The sequence below is a fragment of the Sturnus vulgaris genome, chromosome 3 (genome assembly GCF_052056855.1).
Source record: "Sturnus vulgaris isolate bStuVul1 chromosome 3, bStuVul1.hap1, whole genome shotgun sequence".
NCBI classification, from domain to species: Eukaryota; Metazoa; Chordata; class Aves; order Passeriformes; family Sturnidae; genus Sturnus; species Sturnus vulgaris.
The window spans coordinates 46,591,280-46,606,239 of record NC_142245.1 but is presented as its reverse complement, the minus strand read 5'-3'; the positions used below and the strand labels follow the sequence as shown (position 1 = coordinate 46,606,239).

The following is a 14,960-nucleotide window of genomic DNA, read 5'->3' as shown; positions in this document are numbered from 1 at the left end:
CTTATCTTATGGGGATAAGAACATAGTACATTGATACTATGTATGTATGTACCGCTGTTGTCTTTGCAAGTACATAAAACATTTAAAAATATGTCTCTGCTACAAAAAATGACACAACAGGGCCAACAAGGCCATCTACAACTTGCCAAAACCTCTGAAGTCAGGACTGTGTTTCGCACCTCTCAATTGAAGTATCAATCAGCTTGGTCAACTAAGTAATATAAAAAAGTACAGTGAGGTATACAAAGAATGCAATTAAATTAATTCTCTTCCTTCATTCTGAAAATCTTTAGTTTGGGACTTTGTGACACAAAGTTAATAAAGGCTCTCAATCATCCTGTACTGGGAATTACATTAAAATAGTGACACTTGATTGCAAATCTATTACTAAGTCTGTTTAGAATCATATAAATCTGCTGGCCACCAGTCAATGCTGGGTCCATCTGCAAATTCCATGAACAAAGACTATCCATAGCATACTGCTTGGCTTGGACTACGTGAGCCATCTCTCTTCAACAGGTTCCACTGCTTGTACTGGTGCATTTTTATGCTTTTAACTGACTTGTTTTATGCTTTTATCAGAGGCTTTTTTGACTTTTCATGTGGCTTTCAATGAAAATTTACTGCAGAGAGTACTGCCCTGTATTTGTCCAAGTCCTGACATGGATTGCCTACCTGACAGCAGAAGCATCCAGATCTGCCTCTTGGCTTTCATCAAGAGAGTGATCAACTCTTTATGGATCTGCAGAGAGGCACTGGTCAGGGCCACTGAGAAATCACTCATTTTTTGTCAGGCCAGAATCTACCATTGCCTCTAGGGTACAGCTGAGTAGCAAAATCTTGGGTGGTAGTATTCAGCATGGGGAACCAAAAGATCTGCATGAAGCACTGAAGGTCTGTGACAAAGCCAACAATCTAATAAAATATTTTCACAAATGAATTTTAGTGCCTAATCCATACTTTGTATCATGCAACATAAAAAAAAAATAGAGAAGTTTGTAATATAGGAAAAACACTACAGCAGATTCCCTGGATCAATGAATAAATCCCCTTGTGTTGCATATATCACATCTTATTATTTCCTTAAATTCTCTCCATCTCAAATGCACCTACTTTCTCTTACACAGATCTGAAATGAGAAGCTAGTAATTATGAAGGTTAGGAAATTTACTTTAATTTCCAAACTACATTTTAATTTTATTTAATGTATATGTTAACATTAAAAAAACCCTCAAGGTTCTATAATTCTGTTTTTTCCTCCCTGATGTGTAATTCCTCTCAGAACAATTAGATTTCCTTTTGGCCTTAAAACTTTCCTCCACTAAGAAGCTGCTGTCTTCTTATTTACCTCATAAAAAAAGTTCTCCATCATACGTTCCTTTTTCTCTGTTTCATTTTGCTTTCAGTTTCCCTAAACAGATTGAGTTTTGCTAGCAATTTGCACAAGAGTATTAATATTTCTCTACTGGGAGATTAATACTCTGAATAGTATATACAGAATATAGGATTTAAAAGTTTAAAACAGCAAAATAAATCTGATTTAAGTGCAAATTATCTTTTTTCCATTTCTATCATTTTAACATCATGGAGAAATGAAATCCATGTCAATATTATTATTCTACAATTGAGAAGCTGCATTAATAACCTTAATGTCACGATTATCACCTCTCTGCTTTGGGAAACTTGGCTGAATCTGTAATCAAGTTTGCAAACCCAAAGTACGAGACTGGCAAGGTCAATGACAAAGCAACACACCTGCTGTTTTGGGGTACAAGCACCTAGCACAGCTTTTTCCCTTCTCAAATCCCTGAATGCATTTAATGAGCAACTGCAAATGCTGCTTTTCCTCTGCTACAACCTGCAGTCAAAAAAAGAGTTATTTCAGCACTCCTCACATATCAATAACATTACAATTTGTTGGGGTTTTCTTTTTTAGAAAATCAAAATCCCAAGAAACAATATTTTTCCGTACATCTAACTTTTTCTCTTAGTGCCTCTTAAAGCCTTTAAGCTTCCTCACTACTATTTTGAACATTCTGTCTTCCTCCATAACACCTAAACAATCCAGACACTTAGAATGCAGAACGCTTCATTTCTTCAATTCCTCCCAATATCTCTGGGGGAAAAAAATATCTCTCCTTGACACATTGATCAGTATATTTATCAAAAAATGGTTTCCTGACATCATCTCAGTTTATACTAAAGGTTATCTCATAGAGCATGATACTGGTATATGCACTTTCAAAGAAAAACAGATTTGGCTATACTATAGAAGCATTTTTTCACCTTATCTAGCAAAAAAATCCCCTGATTCTCTTCTGTCTGGCATGAAGGCTCCATGGTTCATATTTTTGGCTCCCCACCTTGGTTTAGTATTATTACATGTGTTCCAAGGCTATGTAAGAGACAATATACAAATAAACCTTGAGAGCATTATGCATAAATCCTGCCCAGTCAGGATCTAAATCTAAGTGGAGTAGTGACTGCAAAACAGCGCCTGCTTAATGTTCCCCACAGTCCTTTTTTTAAACCGTGATAGGGGCAGATAACAGCAGCAGGTAGGACATATGTTACAGCTCTACAGAAACAAAAGCAATTCACTGAAGAAAAAAAATATGCCAGGTAAAAGGCAGATTCCAACTATCACATTACTTTCTAAATATTATGATTCTACATAGTAATCTTGACTGACTTAATGCACATTAAATATTTCAAAATGAAGTGCAAAGTTACAATTAGCCTTATGGAAAAGCATAATTTACATAAAATGCCAACAAATAGCACATTCTCTGTCCTCTGTAGCTACAGACAAGTCTAAGGCAAAGTAAGTAAAATTCTATTCGATATTGTAAGCTTGTTTGTCAGTTCATAAAATATGTATTTCGTTTCAGTCCTGAATTTTGAGGGCAGGTGCAAAGCTTTCCTTTCACTAGACATTACATGGAAAACTAATGTCCATGTTCTGCTTAGCAAATTAAACTAGAAGTAACTACTATCATTACATTTAATTAATACTTCTGATAGTAACCCTATCAGAGGCTTCCATATCTTCAAACAGTCAAAAACCAACCAAATTAAAATAAAAGGAAAAAGAGGAAAAAAGCATCTCTTCCCACAAATCAGTAACAAGATAAGAAACAAAACAAAAGAACACCAACCACCATGAAAATTATGGGTTTTCATTCATGCATATGGTTCCTCAGTGGAAGAGCTGTGGACCATGAAACAGACAAAAAAAATTCCATGTACACTGCAGGATGCTCAGACAGACTTCTGTCAAGACAATAACTTCCTGAAGCCTTTCATAAACACTAAATTGACTTCAAGTGCAAAACAGGTGAATGATCATGGAAATTCTACCTGCACCAACACAGACTAGCTTTTAGGATGTAATGAAAAAAAAAAGAATACTAAGCGAGAAATATTAACTTCCAATGATCACATTTCCCTTCCATAGTATCCAACATCTATGCATTGCATAGAAAATACACACCTGTCCAATACTGGTTTTAATAACAAAACTGACAGACACCACTATTCAGCCCTGTTGAAGGTAAACCTGCATAAAGCAATGTCAAGAAAAAAAGGAAGCTAATAGAGACAATGAACAAGCATCAAATCAAATTCAGTATCATTCAAATACCAAAAAAATGGAAACCGTGATGGATGGAAGTGCACTGCCTCTCCATCTATATCAAATAAATTTCACCATCACAATCAGAAAATTTTTCTTTTTGATATTCACCCCAAACAGCAGAGTAAAGAACTGCACTGACAATTTATATGCAAAGTGTTCTCCACTTAAATGAATCTAAAACTAATGGTCTAAAATAATTTGCATAAGTTTTCTAATTTGTCATCTGTTTCAAAAAGAAAGTATAATTCTTAAAAATGTCTTTACAGTTAAAGGCAATACCATTATTTATAGCTACAAAGCAGAGGACCTTGGAAAAAAAGGTCAAATGTCCAAGTTCTGAAAAATGACCAGATTTTAGTAAAAAATTATAAAAACTCAGTAATCAATCCATGATCTTTTGCCAAGTACTGTAACCCTCTATTATTAATCTCTTACTCCTTACTTACTCTCTTATAGCCTTAATCAGATGTTCTAAGGACGACTGGAGAACTTCAGCCAGTACCTCTGGGAATCACTTTATGCCTGTGCAGCAACTCCTTCCACTGAAGTTAAAGCTCATTAGAGGATATATTGCATATAAATTCCTCAGGTACATAATTGCTAAAATTGCCAGAAGTCTTGTATGAAACTGACAGGGAAGAGCAGTGGTTCCACAGCATAAACTACTGAAATGTAAACTCTGCAGTTAAAAACCCTAAGCAACTTTCATAAAAGGCTATGACTGAACAGTCACTAACAATTTTATAAAATTCTGATACTAATATGCATAATAATTTTAAGCTCACCTTATGCTATCAAGTGTATACTTCAGTTCTTGGAGCTTATCACACTAGCACAGGAAGAAAGAGAATCAGAATTCTTTTGACTTCAAGACAAAGGCAGACAGAAAATCTCTTTATATTACCGGTCTAGATCTTCAAAGCTAGATGACAGAGCAAAATTTTGTGAATACATTCCCACACTCAGCACAAAAATAGAAGTGAGATACCTAATGTGAAAATAATGTGACCAAGAGTTTTACTGAATTCCAAGGATTCAATTTACACTTGTTTAATTATTGATAAAAAGTTAACAACTGTTCAAAAAGCTTGGAATTGGAGTCCTTCCACATACTTACAAATGGATTGAGCTGTGCTAATATTTTTGTTGTCATACCTTTCCAAACTACCAGGGATAGAGATGTTTCAAAACTGAGGTAAGTTTATCTGAAGTATATTCTACACTGATTTTGACTGGGTTGCACACAAGAGAACTGCAATTTTCAACTGTTAGAGAAATTACTTTTGTCTACCTAAATTATCAACTACACAAATTATTCTAAGGACTCATGGCTGACTTTCCTAGTTTTAATATGAGAACTAGCTACTGTGCAATCAAATAGCTTAGACAATATTAACAAATAATGAAATAATCATATTGCAATCTAGTTAATTGCAGGTAGGAAGAAAATGCTGCAATATTTGAATTAATCAGTGCAGGGCTATAGCCATGCTCAGAGTTTTGATCCTTAAGTTCAATGGCAAAATAAAGTTTACTGCAATAATAATATCAGAGTATCTCTCATATAATTCTTCAATCATTGCTACTATGACTGAGAATTAGGAAACCATATCAGAAGCAGATCTGTTTGATAGAACAGGCATGAAAAACATGATTTCACATTAAATTGGATCACTAAAACAAGCAGGGGCATCAATTCCTGCAGCAGCCCCATTCCTCCCCTTGGGCTCCACTTCCTCTACATCCCATCCCTTGGCCCTCTTCCAGTTTCCCAGCCATCTCTCCTCATCCCCATCCATGCTGCCCCCAAACAGCCCAGCCACGGGCCAGTGGGCACCAGGGTGGGACAGCCCAGTGACAGAAGGAAAACAAGGGCCAGTAGTAAGTGACAACTACTTGAATTAGCTCCACAGTATGAGCACTTGAATCCTTGCAGCAACCCTCAGAAGAGCTGCCTAAAAATACTGCCCACCAACAACTGCCCCTGCCAAGTCAAAAGAGAACATTTTTCTGCCTGGTTTGTTTTCAGCGAGGTAGAAGCCAGATTCATGGCACACGTTTACTCTTTAAGTTAAATCAAGAAAAACTTTTCCAGAAGTACTGAGCACATGTGGGTTCGACCAATATCAGTGGAAGCTGTAGGCAGGTAGTTCTCTCTAAAACCTAAATCCACAGACTCGCATAAAACATACTTTCATTTGTTTCCTCATGCAATGGCAGCCTCAAATAAATTAATCCTAATGAAAGCTCAAGAAGAATAAGAAATAGCATGCTAAAAAGGTATAACTATCTTCCCTTCTAATAAAACTTTCTGCACCATTAGACTTTTGCTAGCCTTTTGACAAAGCTCTGAATTTTCCCTGAAAGCAAATTAGAACCTTATAAAACCATCTAATCTCTACACATTTCTTTGCTATCCATGCCCAGTAATGACAATCACTGTAAAAAGAATTATTTCTGCACTCCTCACAGATCAATAACGTTAAAATTTGTTGGGTTTTCTTTTTTTAGAAAATCAAACAGCAAAGCCTTTGGCTTCACTTGCCACACAACACTATTCAGGCAAGTATTCAACAGGGCTCCCCAGCAGATGACCAAAAAGTGACCATGTGTGACATGACTCAACACTGCCACTACTCACACAACCACCAGGCTTTCCAGTCCTAAACAGTACACACTTTCTTGATGTAAAATAATTTTTTGTCACCCCATAATAACTACTATGTTACAATTAAGCTTTCACAAAATCTCTTTTCTACACGAAACCTAAAGGTCACTTTCAGATTATTAGCACAAGATTATCATAATCATGCTGACATATTTGTCCATTGCTTCTTTTCCTATTTTTAAACTTAGACCCCTTTGATGCAGGGACTATCTTCACTTTCTCTATTTTTTACTACTGAAACATTATAGTCCTGGCTCCTAACAAGAACAGATAGAAAAAAAGGATTAAAATAAAAGAAGGACAAGAGCACATACATGTTTTGCAGTAAAACTCTCTATAAAAGATCTCGTCTAAAAAGATGATTCAGAGTTTAAAATAAAAAAACAATGAACATTGGCACAAAAACTCTGAAAGATACCTCACCCACCTGAACTTAATCAAAGGGGAGGAAACACATTTTGTAGACAATTATTATGTATGATATCTGACCTATTTACATGCAGCTCATCTCATCAGAATAAGGAAAATATATAAGGTGAAATTTACTTGATTTCCAATGTTTACATCAAAGAAAGATAAATTCCACCCAACATGACTGGCAAATTTTCAGGGAAATGATAGCAAGTTTAATAGGTAGGCTACAATTTTTCATTTAGCATCTAAATTCTCCCTAAAGAAGAGTGCACTTGTAAAAATTTTAAGAAATCCATTTTTCATTTGCAACTTACATTAGAAATAGAAATCTCTAAAGCACTTTGGGATCTAGAGAACATCACACAGGAAAAGGGAAAAATCATAATAAAAATAGCTAAAAAGGAATTAGCAGGCTAAGAAGAACTTTGATTCCTCATTAAAATGAGTATATCTGGAAAGGAAAATCTTTAATTCTTCTGCAGCCTGCATTCTCCAATGCTACCAAAAACTGTGCCCGAAACAGGGAAAAAATGCTATTACCTTCAGTTAAGTTAACATGATTAATGTCGATACATCATGTCATTGCTTATTTAAACAAAGGTGCTTCAGGCAAACAATTCTCTTAACATCCCATGTGCTCAGAACTGAAGAAATTAATCAGCTGTAATTAAACCTGAATTAGCATATTATCTGGTCCAAATATTAGAATAATGGTAACAGATACATTTTATTAAAGCTTTTTCTTCCCACTAAAATAATTAAGCATTTGTGTAGATGGTTGATCTTCACCATCCCTTGGTTTTGGCCTCCTTTCTCCAGCAGAGACACAAGAGACTATCTGTATAAGGGAACTAGGATAACAGTTTTATATATCCTTGATGGTAAAGAAAATTAGCATTATTTCACAATGTCTTTTCTGAGCAAGGTCAAAACATTTGAGAAACAGATTTGGAAACCAAGGACAATTATCCTCTAAGAGAGATTTGCAATAGTTTGACTGCAAGAGTTTCACTATAAAATTTTACTTCCACAGCCTTTTGTAGGTTTTAAAAACATATGGCAGAACTTGAGCAGATATGAAATACAACATGCATTTGCTTGAGGTTCACAGTTTCTTAAATTAATTGTAAAACATCCTTAATCCAAGAATCAATTCAGTTTCGAAATACTTTATCTAAGCTTCAGAGCAATTGATTGCCCCAACTTGTAGACAGCAATGCCACAGAAGATTAAACAAGAGGTACAACTACCACCAATTTTGATTTTGAGTCTTTTCCTACAAGATGTCTCAGCCTATATAGAACTTGAACAAGTAAAATGAATTTGCTACTCCTCACAAATGCAGATAGAGAACTAAAATCTTAGTTAACAATTCTGTACCCGTTATTTTCAGTATTTATGTACTACAGAAAGTGTGCTTCAGAAGTGTCTAAGGAGTGACTATGGTGAGTCTCACTGGGACAGAATTAACTCTCCACAGTGGCCTATGCAGTGTTGTGTCCTGGACTTGTGTCTGAACTGGTGTGGGATAGCAGAGCTGGGTTTTAGCTGGCACAGAACACAGCCTGTGCAGTGTCACAGTGTCTCTGCTCCTCCTCCTGACACCACAGCAGCCACATCAGGGACAGTCGAGCAGCCAGGAGTGGACACAACCACAGCAGCTGAACTCACCTGGCCACGGGCACATCCCAAACTGTGCAAGGTCACACTCAGCCATAAAAACTGAGGGATAACCTTTCCAAAGCAGCCATTGCCTGGAGACTCACTAGGTCTCAGTCTGCATCTGGGAGCTGGTGTGATGGCTTTTACATCACTGGGGCTAGAAAGGGTATTCCACCTCTTTACTTCACATTCCTTCTAGTTTTACTCACAAGGTTTTTTCTTGTTTTTGCTTTTCCAATTCTTTCCCTTATCCCATTTAAGGTGGGGAGTGAGCAAGTGACTGGGCTGGTCCTGGACAGCAACGAAGCCACACAGTAAGATTTGGGGTTCATGAAATTCTCTTTACATTGCAGACACCTTTCTATTGCATGTGTACAAGGTTTTCTATTTTCAGATTTACAACGCAGCAACATCAAGAACCATATCAAGGACAGTATCTGACCACCCTTTACCATATGTTTCATTACTTTGGATAATGCATCCAAGCCATTTCCTAGAATGCAAGTGTGCTACTGGATGCTCATGAAACCACTTAAACTTCAATACTACAGCTATCAGAAGAAGGGTCCTTAACACATCGCCAAATTGCTTTTTCTGTATCAGACACTGTGTGCATTTGAAGTTCTGTTGTTACAGTATTTGTTTTGTATCCTTACATGAACTTCTTTCATTAACACTATACTGAAGTGGTGATAACAAATCAGTCTTACTACAATAACTTTTTCTGTATAGTTTCTCATTGCTTTTCTAATAGGAAAAATTCTAAAGAATGTTTCCTGATGAAACCTCCCTGATCAAGAGTACAGAAACGTACAGGCTCTGAATCATGAGCAGTCTCTCACTTGTGTCTTTGCTAACTTTCATCTGCCATCACTCTACTAAATTTCTGAGGCTGGATTAACCTGTCTGGAGATCCACTTTTTTTGATTCACCTTAATTAAACTGAAATCTGAAATACAGAGTTCTTAGTAAAGAATATAGAGCATCTTATTAGGTCTGCCTTCCAACAGTGTTTATGAATTTACCTCATTCCAAATGGAAGGGAAAAAAATCAAGATGGCCATAATAAGATAATCTTCATACTTGAACATAATGTACTTTTCACAGATGATTCACACAAATAGCAAAGGAAATACTATATGACAGCTAATTTATTTTTAATAAAGACTAGATTTTGTTGCACAAGACAGAACCTTCTCATGGAGTAACCTTTATCACATGGTAAGTAAACACTGAATCCACTGCAGTCAATTTTAAATAACTCTTGCTCACACAAATTGACATTATTAATGAAATGTTTTTAATATGGATTCTACCACCTTTAATTTGAAAAGCATTGTACAAATTCTTCTTACACTTTAGCCATTGTTTAATCCAGTAACACATTAGTGTTGTTAAGTCATGTGCAGGATAAATACCACTCCTAAAAAGCCTGAGTGTTATTTCAGAAAAAATTTGGGTTAGAAGGAGAAGGCAAAATGCATTTGTCAGCAAAAAGGAACAGCAAAAACTTGCTATATAATATGCAGGACCCAAAAATCAGCAGGGAAACTCAGATCTCAGCTCTTCTCTCTCTGCACCTATACTCCCACCCTTCTAAGTTTGATTCACTCAAATCCATATTGCCATCACCTCTCCTACTCTGAATTTCACTTTCTCACAACAGAGACGTTGCTTTCAAGGAAGGGTAAGAAAAGATTACAACTGCCTCAATTTCATCCTTCCAGTTTCATTATTATAAAAAATAATGTATTGCTACAGCTCAAAATCCCTCCTGAGAATTTCTAATCTCATATGCTAAGCAATCAGATGACTCTCAAAGAGCATACCATGCCTACACAAAACAAAATAAAACAAAATGAAGAAACAAAAAACCCCACAAACATAAACCCTAAAAGCAGCAAGCAATCACAGAAACTCTTCAGATTAAATACAGATAAAGAATGGAAAAAATAAAGTTCATCAATGTGCAAAAGGCATAACTTTATTGTTCAGAGCTTTTAAAGTTAAACAGCACATATATTAAATGCAAGTAAGAACAATTTCACTGTAAACATTTATCCATATTTGATATGCAAATATAACCTTATATGGGCTCTATTAGCAGACTAGAAAAAAAATACTCAGATTAGAAACTTTTTTCTGTTCAAATATTAGAGTTAATTTGGGATGGAGTTAACTCAGTGATATTTTGTATCCTGTGCTGACCTAAAGGTTGACAACAAAATTACAATAAATCCTCCTAGCCATGTAGCATGTGACACCCCAAAATATGTTATGCTACCTTTTATGCTGCTGTTGATCACTATGATGCTGTCATGCCCATGGGATACAGTCTAAGAAAGCAACAAATAACAGAAAATGGAAAGCAAAGAAAGAGCAACAGAACAGAGTCTCAGCTAACAACTAAAAATACATCCTCTGCAGAGGCAACCAAGTATTTGTTACATTGCTAACTTTCTCTCAAAACTGAAAAATAAATCTGACTTCTTTACTGCATAATTTGGGATGATCTCTGCATTTTTCAAATATTGCACTTTTGATCAAATACCCAATAAGAATTGTTATCAATAGTTCTTCAGAAAGAAATATTGGGGAGTGGAAAGAGGGGGATAAAGATAAATATTGCAAAAAGTTTCACTTAGTTGAATATAACTGTACATACTCCTTCCACTAGCACATTAAACCAATAAAAGAAGTTAAACAGAACACCAAAGAGTCCAAACTAGAGGTAACTAGCACAATCTTCTTCCATTTACTAGCTGCATTCCTGTTTATTTATTCAAGAAATCTACATCTGGATGCAACAATCTGTTAGCAGGGAGAAATACCATCCGGGACAGCAAGCTCACTCACTGCTTCTGTGCTATGTTGATATTGCAACATTCATTCACAGATTCTGGATGATTAAACAGCTCCCTCCTTTTTCCCAAATATATACATCTACAAACGTGTTTAGATTCCACTGCTCCCTTCCATCCCCACTGTATTATCTTGGCAATTTCACAAGAGCAGTGAAAGAGCTGAATTAACTTGTTTCTTATGAAGGAACATCATATAAGCATACAGTTCCTTGTTTTGGCACCTGGAATTTTCATTAGGAGAAAACAGACTGAAGTTGGCAACAGAATTGCAACTTATAAATATTAAAGTTATGGAGAGATTCTTAAAGAGTGTAAAGTCTATCAAAATAGCCATCTCTGTTTATTATCTATGCTACATTTCTGACCATACAGCAGAATGGAACTCTGCACCTCTATTAGTGTAATAGTAGCAGGTGCTTGTGTAATGTTTTCACTAAGGGAACAGCCATGTGATACGATCAACCTAAAAGTAAATCTTGCTACATTTCCTAGTATGCTATAGTAATATACCAGTCTCGGTATAATCAAGCAAAAAAGGCTGATAGAAATAATAATATAAAACAAAACCAAATTTTTAAGTGTTATACAATTATTTACATGAAACCCAAAACTTTCTAAATTTACATAAATTCTATTCTTAATTTTCATAGTCTCCATATAAAGAAATACACAGGTACAAAATTCAGACATAAGAAAACAACAATTAGACAACGTTCAAGGATAACAAAAAAAACCCCCAAAAAAACAACAAAAAAAGAAAAGTCCCACATGGAGTTTTAGAGCTACTCTTTCAAGATTTATTTCTTGAAACTGAAATAAGCTCTGAATGTCTACGGGTGCTACAGTTTTTACCACAACCACAGCTTGTTTCTCCAATATCATTTCTCTCCTTATTCCAACAAATGCACTACCATCAAGGCTTCTAAAAATAGTGTTCTCTTAATACTTGTTGAGAAATTTAGTCTTCCAAATTCTTTCTTTTTTGTTGATAAACATAAACAAGACCCCTTGCTAATGAGAGCTAAATATACAAGGGTTCTTCTGCAGCTTTTGAACTTCTTCATGCTGCCAAGAATTACAGAATAGGATCACCAGCGTTTCCACGTGCTGTGGCAAACCCCAGGATCAAGGAGTTCCGGCTGAAACAAGTTAGCATTTGTTAAAGGCACTCTAAGTACTTGCACCCAGCTCCTGCTATTTATTACTTGGGCTCTGAACCTGCCTGCATGTATTGAAAGAGCTGAAAGAGGAGAGCAGAAACACTTCTTTGGAGAACAGCAGAAGTGCTGAGTCAAAGCTTGCAGTCCAATCAGTACTTTGTGTTACCAGTCCTTATTCAGAAACTGAGAATGAGTTTTCCTAAGACTGCAAAACTAAAATACCTCTCTGCCATCACACCACCAAATTTTATTTAAATTCCAGAAAAGGTCAAAATCTCTAACTCTTAATGTACCAACTCATGTGGTTTGTTAATAGTATGGGTACATCTGACACAGCCGTAGCCAGGAGCTAAGCCAAAGCCTTGCTGGTGACAATTCTAGGCAATTACTCAGCAAAGAAGCAAAGGAACAGACAAACTAATTCCAGACCCAACGTTACCCATATTTTAGTAGCTAGTCAGATATTTGAATTACACTTCTTTATTATATAAGTTATATCAACTTCTTGGTAGAAAATGAAGAAAAGCAAAAGGAATTCAAAGTACATTCAAAACACAAGACCGAAAGAAATGCAGGATGCATTTCTTTCTGGTTCATTAAAAAATAAAGTAATACTGTAGCCACACGACATGTGGCTTGCCAGATTAAGGTTGCAAAGAGCTGGGGGAGGCAAGACAATAACATTTATTTTCTTGCACAGACAACATGCATGAAAAATAATGTATTTAGTCACAGATGAAAAAGCTCTTTCATACATTGTGCATCTCTCTAACTTAATCTGGGACTTATAACATTGCTCATTTCTGCTCCCTTTATTCTTTGAGATGCGGCAGTGGGATGAAGCTTGGTTTATCAGAGCAAAGGTCCCTGAAGACTTAACAATGCAGACTGCATCATCCGCAGCCTATTATCACTGCAGCCGCTTGACACAAATACATTCAGCTGCTGAACACTCACTGCAGGCTGTGGATACTGTCATATGCCCTCTAAAAGCGAAAATCTAAAGAAAACAAGACAAAACATGGGCTTCCCTTAGATGTTCATCTTAGGAATAAAGGAAAGGTAGACAGTTCCTAGTGATTAAAACTTTCATATACTTACTGAAAAAAAGTTATAACTGCATATTGCTGAACAGAAAAATTATGCAGCCTTATTGCAATTAGACATAGTTACGAAAAACACTTAAGCAGCAGAACTGGTGAGGGCGATGCTTATCTGCAGATTTGGACAAGAAAAGCAATTTCTAGGAATTAAACTTGACACAAGCAGGCAATGAAGCAATAATGCATTCAATAACTTTCTGCATGTAAAAAGAATTAAAGGTATCTAGTTTTGCAGTGTATTTACATTCAGATTACTGTTGTGTGGCATTATTTTTCCTCTGAACAATTAAAAAATTTTCAGCACATTACTAAACACTGCAGGTAGCTCATCCTGTCAAACACTACTTTCCAGAAATCCTTTTGCTTAGAAGTCAGCTGAAAGATTTCCCATGAATTTTTAGAAAACACATTTTTAGAACAAGAATTTTAAGTCTGCAGATTATGAGGGGGAGGAACAAGAGAATTATGTAATGTCAATATAATTTTTTCATGGAATCAGATTCATCTAAGTCACCATCAAATAATGCTAATATTCAGGGAAGCCTAAACATATATTACAAACACATGTTTAATTTAGGAACACTTTTTCCACTCATACAAAGACCTTCAGTAAAGTAGTAATATGTACAGTGTTCAGTGACTTTATTTCTTTCTGACAGCCAAAAAGAACAAGATTCCCTCTTAGAGGGGCTGGTCATCTAATTTAGGTACCACTCTCGATTCATGTTCAAACCAATAAAGAGATTATATACTATAATGCAGGACAAGAACACAACTAAAATTTGCATGGTTACTTCTATTAGGTCTGCATAACTTATGTAGCACAATATTATTTTTTAATAATTTCCTTCTAAAGACATAGCTTTTGATACATGGAAGTGCATAGCTTTAATCAAAATGCTCAAAGAACAGAAACGAGTCCTGCAGCAAATTCCAGTAAAGGTTCCTGCAAACCTCTACAAAGGCATTTACATGTATGAAGCTTGACGAGCAACTCTGAATCTCTTTTGCATGAAGTCAAGCACAACAGAAATTTCTGCAGAATCAAGATGGTGCCAGGCAAAGATGCAGGAATGAAGTAACTAGAGGGTCATGCAGCACAAAGTTTAAGGATCAGAGATAAGAATGACTGTTTGTTTTGCAGAATAAACTCACTCCTTTTATGTCCATTACTGTACATAACTATACTTAACTCACACAGCTGCCATAAGGGTTGCAGCTTTCCCAGGAAATGATACAGCTCTACTCACATCATTGAGGTAATGTAATTACCTTAATGTAATTATCTACAGTAAGAAAATTATATAAAATTTTTAAATGCCCTGAATCTCTCGTATTTTAGGAATACATTATACTGCAATAAACACCTTACTATCAGTATAATTTTACATTCCAGAAAGGTATACACATAACACAGGAAAGTTAAGGAGCATACACTTAATGACTATTTAA

General features: G+C 35.8%; 1 protein-coding gene across 10 annotated transcripts in view; it reads right to left on the bottom strand.

The window, feature by feature from the left end:
* Positions 1-14,960, bottom strand: part of RYR2 (ryanodine receptor 2) — a 377,449-nt gene that overhangs the window by 312,190 nt on the left and 50,299 nt on the right. The window lies entirely within an intron of this gene.